The 26135-nt window shown below is 41.7% G+C and overlaps 1 long non-coding RNA gene across 2 annotated transcripts in view; it reads left to right on the top strand.

Annotated features, from left to right (window-relative positions):
- Nucleotides 1-25588, top strand: part of LOC307220583 — a 32243-nt gene extending 6655 nt beyond the window's left edge. Inside the window, exons 3-4 of one of the 2 annotated variants that reach the window (XR_013840951.1) lie at nucleotides 12302-12387; nucleotides 24406-25588. This is a non-coding gene — a long non-coding RNA (uncharacterized lncRNA). The remainder of the gene's footprint in view (nucleotides 1-12301; nucleotides 12388-24405) is intronic. The other variant, XR_013840950.1, reaches the window with a different exon arrangement.
- The last annotated feature ends 547 nt before the right edge of the window (nucleotides 25589-26135 follow it).

Genomic DNA, 26135 nt, shown 5'->3' with positions numbered 1-26135 from the left:
GATACTGTTACAGAAATTTAATCTTCAGAAGTTCCAGCTCATAAAAGCATGCTCTGGATTGTTAGATGCAGTGGTGCATTCACACTGAGAGATGTAAGCCACTGAAGCACAACACATTCATTCAATCACACCGTTTTCTAGTATTAAATAACAGAATTTAAAAAAGAAATTACTGAACAACCTTGTCTATGGATAAATGTGTAGTTATAATTCAAGGAGTAGCTAAGTTAACCAGACTGCCTTCAGGGTGCAGTAGCGGAAAAGCCCATATATACATTTATGCTCAAAAGCACATCAGACATTTTTCGTAATTCGTGAAACTATAACCTTGATGAAAATATTTTAGCACATCAGGCAATATTTGAAAATTCAGAAGAGGTGATCAGATGGCCCCTTGGAATTCTCTACCCTTTGAGCAGAGTTTTGGGGCACCCTCCAGGAACAGAATCTGCAAACTACAAGCCTCCCATTGCTGTCTATGGCAGATGGATTTCCATAGACGCATGGATTATTTTCTCATCCTGCTGCTAAAAATGGAAAATGTTGGTTTATATGCATGAAACTGCATTGCTGGATCAAATCCATGCCGTTTAGCAAACATCTAACAGAAAATACTGCAACAGCTTTCCCCTACGAATATACTGATCAAAGCCATCAAGACACTGATCTGAGCAAATCTACGTGTAACTGAACCTCCCCTGTTTCAGTGGAGCGATCTTCTAAGTACCTAGAATTACTGCCACATTCTGAATGGGTGCAGTTTCTACTCATGTAATTAAACACACTAAACTTGCTATAGGCTGTGACTTAACTAGGCTTAACCATCATTTTACTAGGCTTTGCTAACAAAATAGACATGGGGTGTGGGGTTTGCATAATTTACTTCTAGCCACTAAACTTTTTTTGTTGCTATAAATGAGTGGTGTGTAACTACACCAAAATAATGTGAAATGCAAAATTTAAAAAGCATCTTATATGTAATATTGATTTACTGTGGTGGCTGAATACACTTTTCATTTTGAGGGCCCGTCCTTTATGGGCAACCTTTCAGGGGTCACATGCCAATGATAGGTGTGGCTAGAGGCAAAAGTGGGCGGAGCAATGAATGTGACTCTTGCCTTTGTACAGTAAGTTACATTCCAGCCATGCAAAAGACAGAGATTTTTACACCCACCCTCATCTCTCCACCCTCTATCTAGGTCAGGCATAGGCAAACTCGGTCCTCCAGATGTTTTGGGACTACAACTCCCATCATTCCTAGCTAACAGGACCTGTGGTCAGGGATGATGGGAGTTGTAGTCCCAAAACATCTGGATTGCCGAGTTTGCCTATGCCTGATCTAGGTAAACAAGAGGGATCATCACAGTTCACAGACACATTCCAGTCAGGCGAAAGCACCCTGGAAGGGTGCAGAGCACAGCCAGCAAAGGGTGTGTGGCCCAGGCTGGATAGAGGGGTCCAGAGAGCCCTGGAACTGAGGCTTCCCAACCATTATTTATTAATGTCAACTAGATGCACACACGACAATTAGACTAGCAGAAAAGGAAGAGAACTCCCTTCATCCCTGTCAACCTTTCTTCATCTCCTTAGTTGGATCTGAAGAAGGCCCAGATCAAATGCCTTGTGCATAAACATCCAAATTTGCAACTATGTGCAGATACCTGTAATGCAGGGTTTCACTGGAATACCCTTTCAGAAACCCCAATATGGTTGGAGATAGGCGAAGATCCTGCATTCAAGTAGAATATTAAAGAGAGACAGATACAAACCTTAAAATCAGTTCTTTTTTTCTGGGGGTACACAGTACCGTAACAATTTTTCCCCAAATGTTAAAAGTGTGGTACCTACTGTAACAACTTCATAGTGAGTACAAGCACCTTTTTAAAAAAAAACCACACAAACTGATTAAAATATATTCAGTGATAAATACTATGTAACATCCAGTTGTGTCTCTCAACAAATGGAGCAAACCTCCCTCACAAAACAAGACTTCTCCTTCCTTCCTTCTGTCCTACAGCCCACAGTAATCACCTCAAATCTGCTCTGAAGGGTCTGAGATCAAAAGCACAATATGAGTGCCAGTAACACCCCAACAAAAAGCATCCCAAGGAGTTGTGTTAAAAAATAATCTTATGCACATGGAATTAAATGCTTTAGATAATTTAGTAGCACCTATTTATGTAACAGCAATTCAGAACAATGTCTGTTTCTAAATATTTTAATTCTCAGTTCAAGAAGCAACATGCTAGCTGTGGTAAGGACATTACGATGTGGAAGAGCTAATAATTAGGGTTCACGCAGCACATGAAAATAACATTAGGAAAGTCAACACTACTGGATTAATTCTATAACATTGTACCTATTGGAAAGAAAGCCTACCACTGCAACATTAAGGGCTTTAGCTAATAGGTGCTTTTTAAAAATCTCTGTCCAAGTCAGTATATACATATGAGTTTCCTATTGCCAATCCATCACAGGATTTCAGTTTCACATTAAGAGTTGATTTGCACTCTGTGTAAACCCCATTTATCATGATGACAGAAGCAAAAGACCTTCATGGTTTGAAATTCCTTCATAACTTTTCAAAGACTGATATAAGATGCTTGTAACACTTCAAAAATTATTACGAAAAGAATTATTTATTTTGCAAAGAATGACTTATGGTGAATGAATAGATATTTTCTAGCGGGACAATATTTTTCGTTTGGGGAGAAATAGCTATGAAATGCAAGTGGTTGAATATATTCTTTTAACCTGACAAAAATATGAGGCTAGGCTTATGGCCCACCAGTAATAAAATCAAGACCATCTGCCATATAGTATAGACTAGGTATTATCTACCAATGAAATATAGAATCTAAGGAGTTAAGTCAGAAGAATATATATTCATTTTCAAGGCTATCCAGGGCATCCACCTAACAAAGAAACTTACAAATTCAGTGCTAGCGGAATGATACTGAATGGATAAACGTGGCATACAGAAGGTTTCAACAATGGTTTTCAAACTATGTTTTGCAGAACCCTTGGGCAGCTGAAGAAGAATCTTTGTGTATTGTAGGACACCGTATCAGTCTGCACAGGGCAATGTGAGGCCCCAATAAGTCTAGCTCAGAGCCTTCACCAATCTGGGCCCCTCCAGATGTTTTTGAAGTACAGCTCCCATTAGCCCCAGCCAACATGGTCTGGCTGTCCAAAACATCTGGAGGGCAGCAATTTTGCAGGTGTGTCTTCAAAAGCCAGTAGAATGCCAATACACATGAGGTCTCGTGCATTTCAGCAGGGAGTGTGTTTTATAACAGTGGTGCTACCAGTATAAAAAACTTGGCCTCTGTGTGCCAGTAATTATCAGGCCATGGCAAGGCCAGAACCTTGGAACCACTCACATACAATCTCTTAATGGGATTCAGCTTCAATTTGTTGGCACTCATCAGCCCACCACAGCATCCAAGCACTGGTTCCACTTGTGCATAGCCTCTCCTGGCTCAGATTAAACAGAGAAACAAAGTTAGGTGTCCCCAGCATACTGATGATACTGTGCCCCAAATCTCCTGCTGATTGCTCTCAACAGCTTCATATAAATGTTAAATAGCATTGGGGATAAAACAATGCCTACAACTGCATTGCCAAGGTGTAAATACATAGCCTTCTCTAAGATTGACCATGCAAGTAGGAACAGAACCACTGTAGAATAGTACCTCCAACCCCCAACTCACAGAGACTGTCCAATGGTGTCAATAACTGCTGAGAGATCTAGAAGAAGAAACAGGGTCACACTCCTTCTGTCTCTCCCCTGGGGAAGGTCATCCATCAGAGCAAGCAAGGCCAATTCCATGCCAAAACCAAGCCTGAACCTAAAACTGGGCAGATCCAGACAGTTGGTTTCCTCCAATTTGGTCCAATCAGTGCTCACAAGCTATTAGTGCTAGCAGTCATTCAGCTTTAATGCTTCTACAAGGTGTTTGGTGCTTTAAATGTTTGGGTGCTAAAAGGAGTTGTGTGGTGGGATTAAATCATGGAGGAGCTACAACATTGCTATGCTTGCCTTTGTTACTGTGTTTATTATTCCTTCAACATTATCAGCAAGTTGTTGAGTGAGGGGAAGATACTGGTTTGCCTATATTTCTGGAAGCTGCAGGATCCTTCCAGGAGGATCATAGAATCACCTTGCCTTGCACATCTGCTCACATGCTAATCTAGTGGTATGGTGTCCTAGTGCAGAGTGATCTTTTATTTTATTAATTCAGGGTATTTATGAATCACACTTCCTCCAAAGCAGCAGTAACCACAAAAGCAAAATATATCAAACATCAATAAAAACTCGTAGAAGCTACAAACACAGTAGTTTTAATATGTTTAATGTTCTTATAGCCCTTGTAAGGAACTTCCCCCCTTGAATCACTTGCTGCTTGAGATACCATTGGACAGGGTAGGGAAAGCTTGTCAACTTGTACATTCTCAAAGTTTTTGTGCCGTCAGACATAACGCCTGCAGTACATAACATGAAACTTCTCCTACCTTTGTAGAACTTCAGTGACCCCTCAGATCAGTTCCATTGCTTTTAGAAAATAAAAAAGAAAGCCGTTTTGGTTTAATTTGCAGCTGGATCACAAGATAAGCAGTTATTGGAAGATAGCTTTTTAATGGTCAGGTTATATAATACAGTCTGCAAGAATTTATAGCTTATAGGTAGAGAGGCACTATACTAAACATTATAATTAGGACTATTAAAGTGCTTGATAACTTCATTTGTTTTTCCTTCTCTGATGAACTGATAAATGCCCCTTGGGTAATGCACTTGGGGGGGGGGAGATTTTTGGTGTTTTGATTTTCCTCTTTATGGAAAAAATAACATAACTCCTAGGTATTCTTGCTAAGCAGCATCCAAATCCCAAACAGTGCCAGAGGGGAGTTATGAAATAAAAATGAATGGTCTTAAAGGCGTTGGGAGTCTCTGGGGAATAAATGATAGAATTTTCTTATATTTCCTGTATATGCAGATAACAAATACATTTAATGCAAGAAGGAAATAGAATTTTAATAGAATTTTTAACTAAAGATCTTGAAACAAAACTAGACATACATTTTAATTGAATTTCTGGCTCAAATTACAGCAAACCATTATAAATCATTAGGAATCAGTTTTAAAACTGCTTTCACTTTTAGCCGTATTACAAACACAGAGGTAAGCTTTTACAGCTACAGATAAGTGTTAATAAATTACCCGAATTTCAAAATTAATGGCTGCCCGGCTGCTTTGGGGAGATACCATTGTGTTTCATGAATATTTTGATTTTGTGATTAGATCAAAATGCACTGAATTCTTAAACAGTCATAACTAAGGTCTGCTGATCATAAACTGTTCTTTTTTTAATAAATTATATTCCTCGCAAATCTGCTGATATGGAATAATTAGAAATTGGTTGCCTGCATTTACTGTAAGATTTGCATGACTTTAGATCTCCACCTACTGATCTAGTGGCTGGCAGGAAATGTACATTTTGTACATTTCTAAATATACCTTGCCTGCAGAGATAATGGTTTATATTGTGATGTTAAGAAGGTTTTTATTTGCAAAAAACAAAGCGGTGTCACTTGCCAGTTCTGGAAGACATTGATTAGGCTGTTTATGTCATTCCTATTCAGAACTTATTATTTACAGCTTTTCTGTTTCCATTCCTTTGTAAGCGATAATGATCTGTCTCTTGTAAACTGCTTAAAGTGTGTCTATTTTCCCTCTTTTTAGCAGGTCTTGAAATACATTTTATAGAAATGTGGGTATATTAACATGGAATGTAAATGGTGCAAAATGGAGCGTATTAATCGAACACGGTATCTGTCAATATGATCTTTGAGTGTTATACAAAATATTTAGAGTTAGAGGGAAATGGAAATTGCTCATCCATTCTTCAGCATGGAATACTTGCTATCTGAATGTGACCCTATGGAACATGTATATGCTACAATTAAATGCACTTTACATTTTAGATGCTGTTCGTGTAACATGCACCTAGTTATTGTTTCCTGCGGATTTCCTGCAAAGCAGAAAGCATTGTCTGTTATATTGAATCCACTACTTAGAACTTGGGTTTTTGGGCCATGGTTTTTGAATTGTTTTGAATACTGAAACGTATTGTGTATGGTGTGTGTGTGAATGTGAGACTATGCACTTTCAACAGCACAGAAAAAGGCCATTATCTCCTTTGTGGTAGGCACAGATGGTGGGAATTTATACAAGTTTAATTACTAAAATGTTTCTTCATTGTCACGAGCCACTGTCATCACATCTAGGGCACTATAGCCTTGAAGACACATCAAGATTCTATTCCGGTGTGATAAGCTAAATGTATCCTAAGCTTTACAATTTCCATGTACTAGGAAAAGACATTTTTGAATTTTTCTGATTATTGGTGCCATTACTCCCTACTCTTCCTACTTTTGCTGCTGCTACCTACCAGTGGCGTGCGGTGAATTTGTTTCCTAGGGGAACAGTTAGGGTCAGAGGCACCAGCTTGCGAGGGTGATGGGGGGCGCGTTGTGAGCGTGAGCATCATGCCTCCCTCTCTAAGCCAGGCAAAGGCTTCCCAGGCTTTGAGAAGGGGGTGCCAGGCCTCTGACAGGATGCTGGACTTTGGGAAGTTGGTGGGAGGGCTCTTGGACTGATCAGAACATCACACCTCCATCCCTAAGCCTGGCAGAAGCTTTCCAGGCTTTGGGAAGGAGGCTCCAGGGGAACATTAAAGGGACTAGCCTAGTCTTCCTAGTCCACTGATGATACACCACTGCTACCTACTATTGCTAAGCAGAACAGTCCCAACACTCCAGAGTGAACCCAGAATAACCCCACATACTTTTCAAAAGGTTTGGACAAGACTGCACAGGAGTAGTTGGTTTCTGGAAAACAGTCTAGCAGTGTATCACAAGGGACGGTCCTATTGCACTATTGCAATGTCAGCACTAGTGCCAACATTTTCTTCTTGTTAGTCTGCCTTAGAGTATGATTTTAAGGAAGAAAAGGAGAAAATGTGGAAGGTAGATGCTGAACACCAGCTGCTCTATCACATGGCTGAGGTTCCTTTGCTGCCTTCAGATACTAGAGATTTATCACATTCCTTTCAGTCTAGCCTACGACTGTCTTCCTCTCTCAGCCCTTCTGGAACAGCTGGGAACTTTTAAGTCCCACATAAATACACTAGTGAGGGTGAATGCAGATGACCGTTTACCACACAGCAGCTTACCAGCTGATAATACTGAGGCAGGTTTCTCCTGTTCTAGCACATTCCTGGCCCCTTAGGATGCAAAACCTTATGCTCCTCGTTCTTCTGAATCAGATGCCAAAGAAGCAATAGCATGCAGTGCTATAGGAGTATCTTTGCTGCCTGGCAAAGGTTGAACCACATCCACCCAACTTTAGAAGATCAATTCTATTCTGCAGTAGACTGGAAAGCTGCCATCGGTAGCACAATGAGCCAGCCAGAGCTTATCCGGGAGTCATGTTTACACAGGCTGTCAGCAGACAACAGCAGCCAGTGATGGGTTAAACAGGCTGTAACTTTATAGCCAGATTTGCAAAGAGATGATGTATTTGTGTGCCTTTATCAATTACCATAGTCTTGAGCAGCAGAGCAACTCAATAGATGGGCTACTGTGGACCAAGCTTGCCATTCTTGGTCCCATCCATTCCCACCAAATGCATTTGATGCAATCGCATAAGGATTAATGAAGATCTTCAGTTATTACATGCGTTTTAATGTCATCGTACCAAATCCCAGGTCAGCATGTGCTGATTAAGCCCTTTGGGGACAATGGCTTGATTGCTTTTGCCTCTGCATGCCAGTTTGCGAAAGCTTGTTACTAAAAGAACTAGCTTATTCTCGTTTAATATCTTACCACTCTGTACAAACCTGGGTGATGTGGACTGAGCTTAACAGAAGTAGAGTTTAGTATTATTGTTCTCCCCTTGCATATAGCCACATGATTCCTTTCAGAATCCCCCTTACCCTTTAAGTTCTGAGGCAAGGGGACTTCCAGATGAGTTTTTATTGTGAAATACTTGCGTGTGCGTTTGCTTTTGTTTTTTCCATCATCCACACAATATCGCTGGCATTGAAAGATGGCCTCCTAAACATCTGCACAATCATAATACCTAAAAACAACAAGCCCCTATCCACTTTTCATTTCAACCTTCACAGTGTGAGCAAAATTACGAGTAGCTCAAGAAATTTTGGAGTCCCAGAAAAGGCCATCCATGATCACGAACTATTGAAAATAGCTTTCCTGATATTGCATCCATCTGGTAGTAAAGCCTATGAGAACAATCCTTTAAAAAAATTTACCTGCTTAAATTCCTGGTTGCAATTGCACAGGACACTAAATATCCTTTTAAATCTATCTTGACATAGGCACTGTGGGTTTGTTTATTTGTTTTCATTTGCAAGCATTAAGGGCATGAGAAATAGGACTGTGAAGAAAGGCGCCCTTAGGCAAGGTTCCTTAAATGCAAAGGCCATTTAAGTCTGATATCACATCCACATCATACATTTAGTGTAGAACCTCAGGTTACCATCCTCCTTATGAATCCTTCAAGTAATGAGCTTCACTAACCCGGAAGTAGATTCTCCTGGTTGCGAACTTTGTCCCAGGATGTGAGCAGAAGTCGCGCGCTGGCAGCGGAAAGCCCATTAGCGAAAGTGTGCCTCATGTTAAGAACGGTTTCGGGTTAAGAATGGACCTCCTGAATGAATTAAGTTTGTAACCGGAGGTGCCACTGTAAAGCACATGGCTTCCTGCGAAGAATCCTGGGGACTGTGGTTTGTTAAGAGCGTTGGCAGAGCCAGCACAGTCATTAGGTGGGGTGAGGCCACTGCCTCAAGTGGCAGAACTCTGTACCAGAGTGTGGTTTTGCTTCTTTTCTCCTCCCTCCCAATCTGTTTTCCTTTTGTGTGGTGTCTTTTAGGTCGGAAGTTTGAAGCCAGCCTTATTATTGATCTTTATAAGCTACTCTGGAAGTAATTTTCAGCTGAATAGTTTGGTAAAAGTATTTCAGATGAATAAATAAGCAAATAATTTTTACTTGGCCTGAGAAAGTCAGGCCTTGAAGGACTCCACATACAAAAGTTGCTAACAACTAATAAGATGGAGTTGTTATGGTTTCTTGCACGATTGACTTAACTGTTTTTTTGCAGTTATATTTTGATGGCTTGTTTAATGGCTTGTTATTCAGTATCTTGATCTTTGGGCCTAATTGCTTTATTATGAATTTTTAATACATCCTTTTATATTTTAAGATACTGTAGATTAATTGTTTTTGCTATTGATTTTTGTACTATTGATAATTTTTGTCATTTTTTGCATAAACGGCCTTGAACGTTATATATGAAAAGGTTGTATATAAATAGCACTGACCTTGGTATTGACTCCACTGAAACGACTCACACAAATTGGACTTGCTTACATTGACATGCACACTGCCCAGCCATTTTGAATCGAGTTACAGAAAACCAGCTGTTAATGTCTAAAAGAACCTGGTGCCCTAGACTACAGCTTCCAATGGCCCAGCCAGCATGATCATGGATACTGGGAATTATAGTCCAACACATACAAAGGACATAAGGTTGAGGAAGGCTGAGGTCTAAAGGGATTAGCATCAAGGTCAAAGTAGGTTTCATACTCAGGTTAAAGAAATTTTAGGCGCACACAAATGAAACTATTGTTATTTTCAGCCTCACCTATGAAAACACCCTAAGATAGCAGGTGCTCAAAGAAGTAGAAAAATATGGCAATAGAACAGTAATGGCCTAGGTATTGTTGGACTCCCATCTGCCCCAGTCAACACATTGAGAACACCATTTCAGAACCACTGCAACAGAGAGTCAGCTCCACTTGAGATTGCTGTGATTGTGGTATGTCTGTGAGTTTTGTATTATGCTTTCACAGATATCTCATTCTCTGTATTGCTGTTGCATTTAATACAATGTTTGCAACGACAACAAATACTTAATGGCAATAACAAATCGAACAAAAAATTGCTGATCCAGCCCATGACATATCAGTCTTGAATCATTCCTCTGTGTCAAAGGTCCACTCCACCTTCTTATGTCCCATGAAAAATATGGAGGAAATCAGGAGTGGTTTCTAATAAAGCAAATGGATTAACACTTTCCATTGGATATCTTATCAGTGCCGATTGTATCCTACTAATTGATATCTAAATTGCAAATTAAAGTGATTTGTGCAGAGGCCATTGTAAGAAGATTGTGATTATAGCAATCTCTTCTTTTTGCTGTGGTTTAGTGGTTCAAGGCAAAAATGATACCATATTCTCTAAGGGAAGCACCCTAGCTGCAAACTAGCAGCTCATTCCAAGCCCACTGGCAATGTCAGGTGCCAAAACTACACATGTGGCCACTGTCCCCCCCCCTTTCTTAAAACACAGGGAAAACTGAACCTGATATAAAATAAAACCTTCAGTGTTTTGTATGGGAGATACTTGTTGTTCTGAAGCTATACACCTATCCATATATGTTTCAAGCAGTGCTAAAAAAATGGATTTCTCCCACTGAGATAATGGGGGGGTGGGGAATCTGCCTTTTAGACATTAGATTTTGCTGATAGGAGTTTGCATTTTTTTTGCTTTGAAAATGCACTGTATGTAGATGTATGTTTTACAAGAAATGATTTTTAAAAGTGATAAAATCTCTAGCTCATTATGTCTGTATAGATCCTGTTGTTTTTTATAATCTTTAAATCTAAATGGAGCCTCCCAAGTTTGTTGATGTCAGAGTACTCCATTAATTTAATCCATTATTTAAATACATCTAATTTGTAATACAGGTAAACAAAACAAAATGCAAAGCTGGTGGGCATTAATTTGTGTTGTTGCATGCCACCCCAATCTCTGAGTGGTGCAAGATTCCAGGAGTTCCAGGCACTTACCCAGGGTTTGTGTTTCGTCAGAAAGAGGCACAGCGGAAACTGTGGTGTCTTTATGATATATGGTTTATTTACACATATATGCTACCTGAGCCTACCTGCTGAATGAGGTTGAGGACTAGGGCCTTTCCAGTTGTGGCACCATAACTATGGACTACCCTCCCTAGATGCTTTTGGCTTCAGGAGGCAGGCTAAATCTAAGTTATTTTGCAAGGTTTTTGTGTTAAATTGATGCTGGCTCTTCATTCCTTGTCACTAACTTTGCTTTTTTGGCCAGTTTTGATTAGCTTGTTTGGCCTTCCGTTATTGTTCCATTTTATCAATCCTGCTGTTCTTGGTTGTCTTCTGTCATGGAAGACTCCTGACTTAATCACATGCTAAAGGTAAAGGGACCCCTGACCATTAGGTCCAGTTGTAGCCGACTCTGGGGTTGCGGTGCTTATCTTGCTTTATTGGCCGAGGGAGCCGGCGTACAGCTTCCGGGTCATGTGGCCAGCATGACTAAGCCACTTTTGGCGAACCAGAGCAGCGCACGGAAACGCCGTTTACCTTCCCGCCGGAGCGGTACCTATTTATCTACTTGCACTTTGAGGTGTTTTCGAACTGCTAGGTTGGCAGGAGCAGGGACCGAGCAATGGGAGCTCATCCCGTCGTGGGGATTCGAACCACCGACCTTCTGATCGGCAAGTCCTAGGCTTTGTGGTTTAACCCACAGCACCACCTGCATCCCTAATCACATGCTACCTAGTGATTAAATTAAACTGTAACAATGGGACGTGCACTTTGGAGGGGAGAGTTGCTGCAGAGCTATTGCCATTTCCTAAGACCTACCAGTTCACACCAGCCACAGCAAAATAAGTGGACTTGTCTTTCTTTTTTCTTTTTTGTTCCCTCCCATTGCCTCCAATATTAGGGGACTAAGGAAACCTAGGGTCCTGCAGATTCTTGGCTGCCTCAGCCCCGTCACTCTGTTTTTAGCCCCATTGCCTGTGGAACATCACCAGTGGGGCAGCCATGGTGGTAGAAAGCTGCACCATCAACTCGGGAAGATCTTAGGCATATGACTTCTTTCTCCATAGCTTGATCTCCCTTTCGGCCTATAGAGTGGAAGGTCCACATAATCCTAGGGTCCCTGTTGACACCTGTCCCCAAGCCACAAGTAGTTGCACTCTTAGGTGTTGTTTTACAAAATAAAGGAGGGTGACCAAGATGATAAAGGGTCTTGAAACCAAGCCTTATGAGGAACGGTTGAGGGAAATTGGTATGTTTAGCCTAGTAAAGAAGAGACTGAGAGGAGATATAATAGCCATATTCAAATACCTAAAGGGCTGTCACATGGAGGATGGAGCAAGCTTGTTTTCTCCTGCTCTAGATGCTAGGACCCAATTCCTGCTAAACATCAGGAAGACCTTTCTGACCGAAAGAACTATTCAACCGTGGAATGGACTTCCTTGAAAGGTAATGACCGCTCCCCGCCTAAAACGGGGGGCGCCCTTTGCGTGGACGCGTGCAGCCCCTAGATCTGGAGCGGCTCCAACAGCATAGGCTTGGCTTTGCCTTTCCTCAGGTGGGATACCTGGAGGTCTCCGCCTACCTCAGTCAGTTGTCCAATCCCACCTGGGAAAGCGTTGCCAAGGAGACCAGGCCAGGTAGGGGAGGGATTACCTGCCCACACAATAGAGGGAGGATCTTACCTGGGAATCCTCACTTGGCTCCAGAGCTTCTCCCACCCTACCCACCCTCAGTTAATGTCTTATTTTGCAGGTTAACTTTTCTTCACAGGTTTTGCAGGTTAACTTTTCTTCACAGGTATGCGGGCGCTGCTATGTTAAGGTCGCTGTTAAAGGGCCAGAAAGGAATTTCCCTGCATTGGCAGGTTTCGCCTTTCCCGTAGCAAAACGTCACAACTTTGGCGGTATCAGGCCTTGGGCGGAATCCTTTAGTCCATCTTCCTCTTTGCGGCGGCGATACCAGGGTTCCCCATTAAAGGGGTTTCTGAAGGGAGGCTTTGACCGTACACCGAAAGGTCGTCATTGCTCTCCCCTGCGGCGGCGGCGTAACGGGGGCGGCTATCTCTGCTTGAACATATGTTCTCCAGAGCCGGCCCATCCCCCACACACACACTGGATAACCCTGATGCTCCCTAGGTCCCCGGCTGGGGACTGGGGAGGGAGAACGCCCAGTGCCTGAGCCAAGGTCTACCCACATTTGAAATTTAATAAAGTTGTGGCCAATTTAATCCCATAGCACGTTGTCTTGAGTCATTATTCCACATGACGGGGGGGACCGCGCAGGATCTGGGGACTCCGCCTGTCCACGCAATGGACTGCCCTTCATTGAAAGTTTTTAAGCAGAAGTTGGGTGGCCATCTGTCGTGTATGATTGAGTTGAGATTCCTGCATTGCAGGGGATTGGACTAGATAACCCTCAGGGTCCCTTCTAACTCTACAGTTCTATAATTCAATGATTTAGTGATTATCATCTGATATGATACAGCTCTATAAAGTAAGGTTGGCGTCTTCATCACACACCAATCAACATTAACCCTGCCTTCAAGAACTTCCTTGCCTTGTGAGCTGCTTCCTTAAGTATGTCCATCTTGATAAAATGCAGCAGTGGTTGTACCAGTGAGCACTGTCTAATTAAGGCAATCCATACTAATTGTAGTTATGCGTATCCAGTCGCCTAATTTATGACGTTCCTGACACCGCACAGCTACAGAATGGAAAAACATAGTAATGTAAGATACACTACTAGGAGAAAAATCTGAGGGAACATATTTTTAAACGCAAGGTCTGAGTGCTGATTGACATGCTTTGTATGATAGTAAAATCTGGCAGGTGCATTAACTTGCATTCCTCTGATCTGTACACATCCGCACTTGTCTTCTTAGGGTACTTGGTAATAAGCTTCTTTAAAGATCCCTGAGTAAGCACTGAAGATAATATCTGGAGTATGTAGCACTCAGTCCTTTTAGAATGGCTTTTTCCTGCTCCTTTCGTTTTCTTAAGAAAATGTCAGTTTAATCATATCTTAATGCTTTGATAATGCGTTTCTTTACATAGCTGTAGAACACTCACTTCAGTGTTTTAAAAGAATTAATGTAGATGTTAAAAAATGCTGGCTAAATGAGATTTCTTTCCAACAGGCTAATAAAACTGGAGCACAAGCCTTTGCCAACTCAAAAAACATTGACACAGTGACACAAATATGGGATGTGCGTGTTGGCTTTGTGTGCAGCCATGTGTGGTAGCCTCACATAATCCATGAATTGGTCATCGTTTTATCGAATGGGAGCAATTCATTGCAGATCAGGACATAAGTTTGCATCCGTTGGACCAAACGCTAATCCGCTGGGTTAGCAAGCAAGTATCTAGCCTGGGGCATCCTATTATGAGATCTATAGCACTACACTTGATCCAGAACATCATGCTAGCACAGCAGCTCATGCTATGGTTGTGGCCATCATCCTGATGCATTGCATAACAGCACCATGGGAGATTGCAAATATTAACTCCATGAGTGCCTATATGACATCACTTCCCCCTCCTCATACTGGTACCATTACCTCTTCATTTTCTCCCTTCCCTCCCTTTGTTGTCTCACATCTGTCAAAACACACTGCAGGCATTCCTGGGTCACAGCCTGGGCGCAGTGCCCCAGTAGAACCCTCAGCCGACGCTGTCGGCATCTGGGGGTCGAAAGTCCAGCTGGCTAGGCCCCAGCAGGATCGTATCCCTCTCAGCCTTCATGTTGCAGAGATTTATCAACCTCTGGCTCCGACGTAAATCAGTGACTCAAGCTAGCCGACTTGAGCACATTATACGTAGCAGAGTAAACTGCACAACAGAAGAGGCTTGAGGCTGTGGATATATACTAAAACTACGGATTTATTTTACATAAATCAGAACAAAGAAACATGTCGTCTCTCCTCGCCATCTTCTCTGAGAGAGTCGAAAACAAAAGCAATACACAGAGCGGAAGTTCTGCTCACAGGACCCAGCAGTCTGTGCTGGAATGTAAACAGACATGTGACATGCAACAATCCCATGTCTGCAACAAAAGGTGGAATGGAATCTCCAACATCCTCCCCCATTCCATGTAACCTGTGGTGCAGTATTTCAGCCTAACTGTAACCACTGTACATAAACCTATAGTTGTTCTCTCTTAACAATCTTAGGCAACAGTTCTGCAGAAATTTCGTTACCTGGCATGTAGGACACCTGAATGGGTCCTTTCTGGATACACTCCCTTGCACAATGTAATTTTATCCACAAGTACTTGGTTCTTTGCTTGTAATTCTCTGAAGCTAGCAAAGCCAAACAGGACCTGTTGTCTTGATAAATCTGTATAGGACATTTCACATTAACCCTCACGTCCTTAAACAGTTGCAACAACCATTCACAATCCAAAAGTGATATGACAGTGCACTGAGTTCAGCTTCACAAGAACTTAGGCTCACTGTTGTTTGCTTCTTGCACAACCACTCAAATAGACATTGGTTGTACATGTAGCATACTCCGGAAGTGTTTGTGCCATCTGTGGTGTCACTTCCAAAACTTAAATTGGCTTAAGCTGTCTTTTAACCTGTCCTTTGATATGATGACTGTTGGACAACTTGGTCCGAGAGCCACCATTGTAATTTCCCACTATGCCTCTAATATTATTGCATCATTCAGGGGCATTGCGGGAAATTTTAATGGCAGATGCATCAGAGTGCTGTTATTGCCCACCAATGCTTATGACAGGTAAGACGACAGTGCCAGGAGGGCTTGATGGTGCAAGATTGGGTCTGCCCGAGAGCTGTTGGCAAAGCACCCCCTACCCACAATGTAGAGCCAGTCCTCATAAATGGTAAACTACTCAGGACAGAACTCAAGAAAGGGATCAGAAGTGGATCAGAAAGGGATCAGAATCCTATATGCCAAGTGCTGTGTATGCTGGTGCACATTAGAACTGGTGGCATCCTAGATGCATTTTCATTTATTCGCTGCTGTCTGTACTGCATGATTTTATAATAAGACTGTAAACTTGCAAGTAGCCTATCCAAACCCCTTGCTGAAGCACAGTGTTATTGTACTTAGCAAGCACAGCTATGGCATAAGACATTGGAAGTTTGCACCCCTTAAAGAATTTTTTTGGGGGGTCAGATTTCAGAAAAGATTAATTATTAAATGACAACAGTTAGATTCCAGTTTGGAAAGAAAGCCTTTGTGCTCTCCAAACCAAGAGAATATATATATATATATATATATATATATATATATATATAATACTGAAATGAACAGCACTAGGTAGGTGGACATTTTGAGGAACTGCCTCTTAATCACAAATCATGGGAAGTTACGATTAAGAAAAAAATATTGATCACCCAAATGCATTCTGCGAAAAAGTATTGGTATATAAAAGAACACACAGTTTATAACACACTGTTTATAATTTACATTGGTATATAAGAGAACATCAACCCATCTAAAAGAATTTAATTCTGACCAGATTTTTTAGTAATTACATTTCACCAAAAGGTAGATCTCACACACATGGTGTATAGTCTGTTGAGAATCATTCTAATCCATGTACTTTTCACATTTCACTTACTAACTGAGCAACAAACAGAGCCATTTAAATGCAGTGAAAGTCAGCTAAAAGTATTGCTTGTATGAGATGCCAGTCTATTTATTCTTTGTCACACAGACCCCTCTGTCATAATGTACTTCCTTACCCTTTGTTTGTGGCATATTTTAGCACAGAATAAAGTCGGATGACTAAATGCATCCCCCACCATGCAGTGTCATTTTAAGTCCCTGTACAGATCATTCCTACTGAACAGCCCCCCTCCCAAAAAAACACCTTTGGGCTCAAACCCATGGCCCTGAAATTAAGAGTTCCATGTTCTATTGACTGAGCTATCCCAGTTTGATCAGAATATTATTGAAGCGTTTCACCAGCGCACTTCATAATGTGTTCAGACATTCTGCTTTAATTTTGACAGGCGAGAGTGTTTCAGAAATTCAGTAATGTTTCAAGTTTGGTTTTACACAGCTACGCTGTGTCCCTGTTGGACCTTTAAGGGGCCACGGCAAGCCCTATTAGCCTCCCCGTGACCACAATAGGCCTCCTATCCGGTCTCCTCCGGTTGTGTGACCTCACACGGGCACGTCACATTTGTGACATCACGCACGCCGGGCCTCCTAAAGTTGGGTGGAACCCGTCACCTGTGGCGGCCATGACTCCTCTGTTCACTGCTATGGATACAGCTTTAAAAGACCAAGCAGTGAGTGATACAGGCACCTGTCTTTCACAGTTGATGTAGCCTGCCTGCCTTTATTTATTTATTTATTTATTTATTTATTTATTTATTTAGCATTGGATCATCTGTACCTACTTCTTGGCTGCCCTAGATTTGGGTGAATTGTGCCCACAGGATTGGAGTGAACAAGGTAAGCCAATTTAGAAGGGACAGCTTCGTCGTTAAGGAAAGGTTCTCTACCCCCTTGGCTCTCATCACAATGGAAAGTTTAAAAATGAAGTGCCAAACAAGCAGGCATTAAACCACACACACAAAAATCACAATGTTTCCTTTTGCCAATGTAATCAGCCCGATCAGATTCAAAATATCACTTGCTTTATTGGAGGGGATGGTTATACTGAGATAGCAAACTGAAAACATAAATTATAGATACACTTTCTCTCTGCTCCCCCCCCCCCAGCGCCTGATTGCTCATTTCCACTTAGATGCAAGACTTGCTACCTGAAAGCCCGTGATTATTGCAAATTGCTGCAGTGTCACAATCGCAGCCTCATTTAGTTTCTTCTCTTTAAAAAAAATTGTTGAGCTTTTGAACTACTAATATTAACTCGTATTTTCTTGTCTCCTTGCAACAATTATTCAATCAGGTTTTCTATTGTGAAGGATGGAAGATAAATTCCTCCATAGCCTGAACAACTATAGTGTCATGCATGAACAGCTCAATCTTTGCCTGCCCCCCCCCCTCTCTCTCTCTCTCTCTTACTACAAATAAAATTGTGTGTTCTTAAATAATCACCAGATAAAGGTTTCTTCTAGCAATGTTGCCTGATGATGAAACAAATGGCTTTATGGGAAAATTAATAGTGTGAGCTTGTCCCTCTGTCTCTTTTCCTTTTGTTCTGCATCACATTTTAATAAGATACACTTATTGGTTAAAATCGAGGACCTCAAGTTCTGTTTCCGGTTCTAGTCTTTTTTCTACAAAATCTCAGGGCATGAGTGCTGTAGCTCTGTCCTACATCTTTCCAAGTAACTGGTATTTGGAGACATGCTGCCTCTGATATTGGAGCTTAGTACATAGCCATCTTGAGCCCAATCTTATATGAATATGTATATAGGATTGCAGCCTATCCCATACATAATAACCTGGGGATTAAGCCCCCTTGAATTCAATGGATCTCACTTTGGAGTAAATATGTGCAGGATTGCAGGGTTTGGTTTTGAATGACGGATGTCACAAAGGCATTCACAAACAGCACATTCAGGGAAAGAAGAGTCAAATGGAGTCCCCAGTGAACACCCCCCTCCCCCGATAATGTACGTAGGTTAAAGACAAATCTTTGTCCTAAATATCTCTGGAACAAAAATGTATGGGGGGGGGAATCTCTTGACACCTGAGTAATGTCAAAATAAGCTGGGATCTTCACTTGGAGGGTGGGAGTTAGAATAGCACTTTTTGAATGTGGAGTGCGTTCAGTCTTTGCAGCATAATTCAAATTGGACATGTAATTCAGGTCCTGGAATTAACCCACTCAACCAAAGCTTGAAAAGATTTAGATTTACCCAGTCTACCTCTAATACAATAATGTCTTACAGTCACACAACCATCCTGGTTTGTGGTGATATAGCCAAACACACTGTAATCTGTAATTCTAAAATTTACTGTGGATAATTGTTAAAAAAAGGAGTTCTGTAACAATCCTTGTGGGGTTTGTCTGGCTGAAATACACAAAACCCCACACTTTTAAATAAAGACATTATTATTATTAGTAGTAGTAGTAGTAGTAGAAGAAGAAGAAGGAGGAGGAGGAGGAGGAGGAGGAGTATTTAAAAAAACAGCTCTTTTAAGCACTTTGAAAATTACTTTCCTGAAATGATCTTTTCCTCTCATCTTTAGATTGTCAAGAAGTATGTTTGCAACAGTATTTTATTATTTTGGCTAGGATGGAAAGGGGTGAATATGCACAGTATTCTAATTATTCATAGTTAACCTTGGATTGCTTGAGCCGCCATTTAGTTGTCTGGGATTGTTTCAAAGGGGATTTGGCTCTGACCATAGGAGGAGGAATATATTTCCGGAAACCATAATGGTGTTTCCTTATTGTTAGCTACACTGCTGATTAAGGAGATTCTTATGAACACTGGGTGGAATTTGGGCCAATGTGCCATGGTCTAATTCAGCAGCCATGCAAAGCAACCTCTAAATGCAAAATCGGCTTTATTTAAATTGAGATGGGGGAACCTGTGGCTCCTAATTAGGCCTACAAGTCTTCCCCATTTGGCCCATAAGGCCATTTCAAGTCACACCCAGCCACATATATGACTTCAGGTTCGGGGCAGCTAAAAACCTGGCTCAGCTGAAAGGTGTTGGTAGGAACCATGAATCACATGATTCCCGGTGCTTGCAAAGTACTTTCAGAAAACAGCAAATTGAAAGGGGTTTCTGAAGTTAACAAAAAGGCCATCTGGTGTCATTTTGAGGCCAGGTGATTGGCAGGTGGGCAGCTCAAAACTGCAAAACTTTACCTGCAAGCGGTAGGGGAGGTTTGGTTTCCCACCCCTGATTTAATATGCACTATTTTCCTCCTTTATTCAGTGCAAAATAAATATAAACACGACCTGAGGAAGGGGGAAAATCATAAGAACAGGTGAAATGCATGGAAGCCTTAAAATCAGAGTGGTACACATAGGATGATATGTAAAAACTGGGACCCAGACATGCAGGTGTTAAGGTCTTAAGCAATGATTTCTCTTTGTGACAAAATATATCGCTATGAGGAGCCTGTAAGGAAATTAGTCTAAATCATTAATAACCATTACATTCTTGCAAATCTGCTATAAAACACCCAAAATAAATACACTCTATCTCATAAATAAAAATGCTTTAACATTAAGGCAGGAGATACAATACCCTTTTCTAATTTTTTTTAAAAAACCTATGCAAAACATTATAATCTTACCTTTATATGGCTTTCTGCTTTCTCTCTTTTAAAACATTTATTAAGCAGAAAGACCTCAGTGACATGTAAATTTCATTTTCTATGCCTGGCAGATTAAAATACATCAGCTTCAGACATCATTCAGCAAAGAAATAATTTGAATAGTTCATTTTATTAGAAAAAAGATTTATGTCAGCATTTGACTGTGACATGAGAGGAACTAGGGGCACCCATACAATGTTAAAAACAGATTTTCCATAAAAAGTAGCTGCACTAAAAAAAATAATGTGATTCATCATTGAACAGGTTAACTGCTAATGTTGTGAACAACACCTCGGTTATTCTCAGTTCACTCTCAGTACCTGCCCCAATTGATTTACTCAGGGCTTCATATTCCTATTTCTTTATGTCCTTGGTCACCTACAACAGGTATGTACAAGGGACAGTGCAACCCATGAGGCAGCCTGGTCACAAGCCAAGAAGAGCCTCTTGGATCAAGCAACTCACTGGGGGAGTGGCAATTTTCTATCATTCATTCATTTGTGGTTAGTATATAGTGTTATCATGCTATAACACTCTTTCACCTAAGTGGTACTCTTATTTAAAAAAATACAGGGTGGGGGAGCATTTTACTACTAATAAAATATTGTTTGACAACAACAACAACCAACCACCAGAGGGATAAACTAGTGCTCTTTGCAAAAGCTGTTTAGAACTCTGTGCTGAAAGGTTCATCACACTTTTTAAAATACAGGAGCATTTTACTCAGCAGGCCAGAGTGTCTCAATTGTAGCATCCCTGCTGTGTCTGGCATACCCAAACCTTTTAACAGTCCCCAAAGACACGCCAACAACACCGACAGTAACACATATCCATTTGGGTGACGTATCTAAATCATCTTTCCCCGATCCCTAACTTATGCCATGACAACCATGCATATCAAATCAGCCTGCATCTTCCCACATTCATATAACCTTTCAATGTGAATGGTTATCAGCTTGTGGTAACATGCAGGCAGGCTTTTTGGGTGGGGTGCCTGTATTGTGGAATGCCCTCCTTGCTAAAATACAAGAGCCCCATCGGTACTGGCACTCTGTTGGTTCTTGATGGTACACCTATTTAGGCAAGCTTTCCTCAGAACTTGCTCTTTTAACTCTTTTAATTACTACGGTTTTTAACAAGATTGCTTTTTCTCTATCTTATAAATAGTAATAGTAGGAGTAGTAGGGACAAGATATTGTCCATAGATTATAATTTTTCTAGAAAACCATCCTCAGACTTTAAATGCCTTTTAAAAAAATACAAATAAACAGGTTCAGCTGGGATAGCTCAGTTGCCAGAACACGAGACTCTTAATCTCAGGATCATAGTTTTGAGCCCCATGTTGGGCAAGAGATTCCTGCATTGCAGGGGCTAGACTAGAGCAGTGTTTCCCAACCAGAGGCCCTGGGGTGCCCCAGGATATTCAAAGGTGGCCACAGTTGAAAAATGTGCAAATGGGGAGCCATAGCATGAGACCATAGCTGTCAACTTTTCCCTTTTCTTGCGAGGAATCCTATTTGGAATAAGGGAATTTCCCTTTAAAAAAGTGGAACGTTGACAGCTATGCATGGGACTAGGGGGCCACAGAGGGAAGTGAGAAGTGAAAGGGGGGAAATCATCATTTTTTTATTTAAATCCTAATTGGATGGCTATCCACTCGGCCAATCACAAGTGGCTAAAGGGGCAGCCCACCAGGGCCTAGCGCTCCTTTTTGCCCCGTGCATTTTCTTGGAGCAGTCCTGGTTTGTTTCTGGCGGGAGACGGTAAACGCTGAGGTTCCTGTTTTGACCAGTAGAGCCCAAGTGCGGTGGTGGCATGGCAGTGGGTAGGGCTGGGGGAGCCAGAGCTGCTTGTTGCTGCCGCCAGTGCTGGGCTGGTGGAACCCTGAGCCTGACTCTGCAAGGCGCAGGGTGCAATCCACTCCAGCACCTAGTGGATCACGGCCTTCGGATGTTGCCAAGGGGTGCAGAGCCTGTCAGCAGCATCGGACTGGCTCTGCAAAGCAGGATGAAACCCACCCCATTGCGTGGCCAAGTGGGGTCATCTGGTGCTGCTTTCATCTAAGGGTCTACTCAGAAGAAAGGGGTGCGGGTGGCGCTGTGGGTTAAACCACAGAGCCTAGGACTTGCCGATCAGAAGGTCGGCAGTTCGAATCCCTGCCACGGGGTGAGCTCCCGTTGCTCGGTCCCTGTCCCTGCCAACCTAGCAGTTCGAAAGCACGTCAAAGTGCAAGTAGATAAATAGGTAGCGCTCTGGCGGGAAGGTAAACGGTGTTTCCGTGTGCTGCTCTGGTTCGCCAGAAGCGGCTTAGTCATGCTGGCCACATGACCTGGAAGCTGTACGCCGGCTCCCTCGGCCAATAAAGCGAGATGAGCGCCACAACCCCAGAGTTGGTCAAGACTGGACCTAATGGTCAGCGGTCCCTGTACCTTTACCTTACTCAGAAGAAAGCCGCACTGAGTTCAGTGGGCTTTACTCCCAGGTAAGGGTGTGTGGGACTATAGTGTTTTATCGAGGCAGCCAGGGCTCCTCCAGATGACAAGCTCTTTTTGCACCATGGCAGTGAAGACCACTTGCTTTTTAAAATTCTCCCATATATACAGAACTCTCTGTGCACCTTTTGGACTGTATCTGTAGGTTTCCCCCTCTGTGTCAAATAACTGGGGTCAAATAAGTGTTGTTTACTTTTAATAATACATGGACGTTTGATCTCCCTCGAAAGGTTCTGGACACTCCTTCCTTGGAGGTTTCTAAGCAGAGGTTGGGTGGCCATCTGCCATGGATGTTTTAGCTGAGTTTCCGACATTGCAGGGGTTGGTCTAGATGACCAGTGGGATCCCTCCCAGCTCTATGATTCTATGTTTTTCTGCTTCAACAATATCTCATTATGTTCCTGTCATTTTATGTAATTGTGTTCTGTATAAATTATAAAAAAAAATATAAGTAAAACATTTTCTATTTACAAACAAAACATAACGGGGGGCATGGGCATAGTCAGGATTTTTGTTAGGGGGGCAGGCTTTTGTTAGGGGGTGCAAAACCTCAGATTTGTATTGATTTTTTGCTTATTTGGGGGGCAGCTGCTCCCCTTGGCTATGCCCATGGGGAGCCACAGGAGAGAAACGAGGTCGAAAGGGGCCCACGGTCAGAAAAAGTTTGGGAAACACTGGACTAGAGGGACCCTTGTGGTCCCCTTCCAACTCTGTGAATCTGTAACACAAAAACCTGCAAGAAGATTTCAACATGAGAACTGTCCCTCCTCTTTCGTGTTCTAATGCAATGTCCATATTTGTCTGAAACCATCTCCTTGAATTCAAAAGCTGGATACCAACTAAGGGCTTATCCACACTTATCTTTCATCTGCTCTTTCTAGGCATGATCCACAATTTAAAGCTCTGTGTCCTTCTCTCTCTCTCTCCAGAGCTTTCCCTGTGAAAACCAACTCTTTAAAGCTCACTTGGATGAAACACCAATTCACGGAAAACCCGAATTGACATTTGCTCTGATTCAGCTTTAAAGAACAGGTTTATGCAGGGAAAACTCAAGACAAAAAAACAACGCTTGGACACAGATTGTGGACAAAGGGTAAGTGTGAATAAGCCCTTTGATATTCTTGGTAGCTGCTTCTTAGGCACAGACTACACTCTGAAGAACTAGGCAAACCGAAAATGTACGCATCTCCCCAAAACAATAAATACGCCTTTTATATCTGTGCTGGATTTCAGTAGCTGGGGCTAAGCTGATATGTAGGAAGAGTTTAGGAATTTGGCTTTGGTAGCCCTCCTGAACTTTGGGAATAGGCTGAACTAGACACCAATCCAGTAGTGATGGCCCCAGGCACAGTTCAGATTCCACTGATGGACTCATCCCAGTTAAACAAAAGATTGGATCCACTAGCCTAGGTCTTATGCACAAAACCTCCACAGCCTAGGGAACATGCAGTGGTATTTTCCCTGCCCTCCTGATTAAGTACCATTCATTTATTAAAGGCTGTAAAGTCAGAGAGCCTAAAAGAAAGGAGAAATCTTGGGGAGATCTGAGGGTAAAATGGCATATTTTTATAAGTAGAAAGATTATTTGACTTTAGAGTTGTAATAATGATAATTTCTGTGACCAAAAGTGCCCCCTTATGATTAATCAATTATGCAAACCATCACCATTTCAAAGCTAGTAAAGACTTATTTAATGACATTTTTCATGCATCTCGTGTCTTTAATATATTATTATCCCCCTTTATCCTGACAGAGTCGTCTGCCGCAGAGCACCCGGGGTCCCTTCTGCAGCTGTGGAATCATTCGCTCACATTGGGAAACAATTGTTTATTTAGAATAGATTTTTCAAAACTGATTGCTTTAGAAAAGCAGCTGACTGTCGCTGGGCAGTTGGATTCTTCCTCTCCAGCCTGGCATACATTTCCAGAGAAATGCCTTACAAGACGGTGGTTTCTGTATGAACAGTTGCCTAGGCTTGATGTAAGAAAATCAGCTTCCTTTTCTTTTTCTTCACCTGCTTTACTGCCCAGGAATGATCTCAACTCAGCTTGGAGTTGAGTATATACATAGGAAAAGAAGTCATTTCATCCTTTCTCATTTCACTTCTGGGCATCTTTTGGGCTGAGGACCGAAACAATCTCAAGCCAAAGATATTCTCTTCCGAGCTGCATTATGCACTTTGCAAATTGAGCAAAAAAGAGGGTCAGGCTCGTTTTTAGGGAGACGTTAAGGGCAGGCTGCTGTCCTGACCAACGCTGCATCGCATGAGAGGCAGAAGAACGTTTTAGAGAACAAAGCCTATTTCACTTTAAAAAATGAAAGAATTGGCAGCGGTTCCCTTTTGCTAAAAATAATGACATGGAATTTTGGTGATTTTCATGTCCAGGCACTTCACAGGTAATAGAAGGGAGCTGCACTCAAGACAGAAAGCTGGCAGGAAGAGGTGCCATAACTCCTTTGTACACCTCTCCTTATTTTCACAGAAAACCTTCTTCGCTTTCCCTTTCGTCCAACAGTGCTGAACAAAACAAGTTCCAGACAAAAAAAAGGTCTATACACTATTCAAGAACTAGCTTGGGAGGGACCTCTGTTTAAACTATAGATTGTCAGTTGTGAGTACAGATCATAGTGAGCTTTTTTAAAATTTTGATTCCTCTGGTTCAGTTTGTCAATAAGGACCCCATATTTTATACAGAGGGGTATATTAAAAAGCAACTGAGAACATACGTCTTTTAGGAAGCAAGCCTATGCTTACATCGGAGTAAATCCCATTGAACTTATGCATACGGTTTAACTTTTAGCCACACTTAGCTTTTACTATGCCAAGCTGTACTGGAAAGTCCTTCCCACTCTTGCCTTCACATGCCAAGAACAACAGACACCAACTTTGTATTTGTTGTTAACCGTTTATTGAAATTTTCCCAAATTCTTTTGGATTATAGTTTCTCTTTCAGTTTCCTCTCCTTGGTTTTCCTCTCACTCCCGCAGGGCACTTAAGAGCTCACTACAATTATAATTCCATCAACATACTGTATTCCAGTCACATAATAAGGAAAGGGAAATAAATGAAGAGACAAATGTAAAATGTGGAATATTTATAAATAAATATAAATAAAAGTAACTCCCATCAGCCCCAGCTACTATGGTCAGAGATTAGGGGAGTTTTACTGTACAACATTGAGAGTTCAATGAAGTCCCAATTCACAATCTTAAGAAAACTCTACCTTTTTTCAGTTTAACGAACAGGATCTTTACATGGGCAGCCAGTCGCAGAAGGTCATCCATCCATTCAGTGATTTCCAATGTTGGAAGAATTATTATTTTACCTGCTAGCATGGAACCATCTCTTCTACACTTCAGTCAACCTCTACTTATTAGGTATAGCTATTACAACACACACAATTCCTTCTCTGCAGGGATTCATTGCAGTTCAAATTAATTCTGGTTTGCACCTCCCTCCCAAACAGTGTTATAACTGGGCGT

Source organism: Podarcis cretensis, assembly GCF_951804945.1.
Source record: "Podarcis cretensis genome assembly, chromosome: 7".
NCBI classification, from domain to species: domain Eukaryota; kingdom Metazoa; phylum Chordata; class Lepidosauria; order Squamata; family Lacertidae; genus Podarcis; species Podarcis cretensis.
Note: the sequence above shows the minus strand (reverse complement) of the source record. Positions and strands in the feature narration are given on the sequence as shown.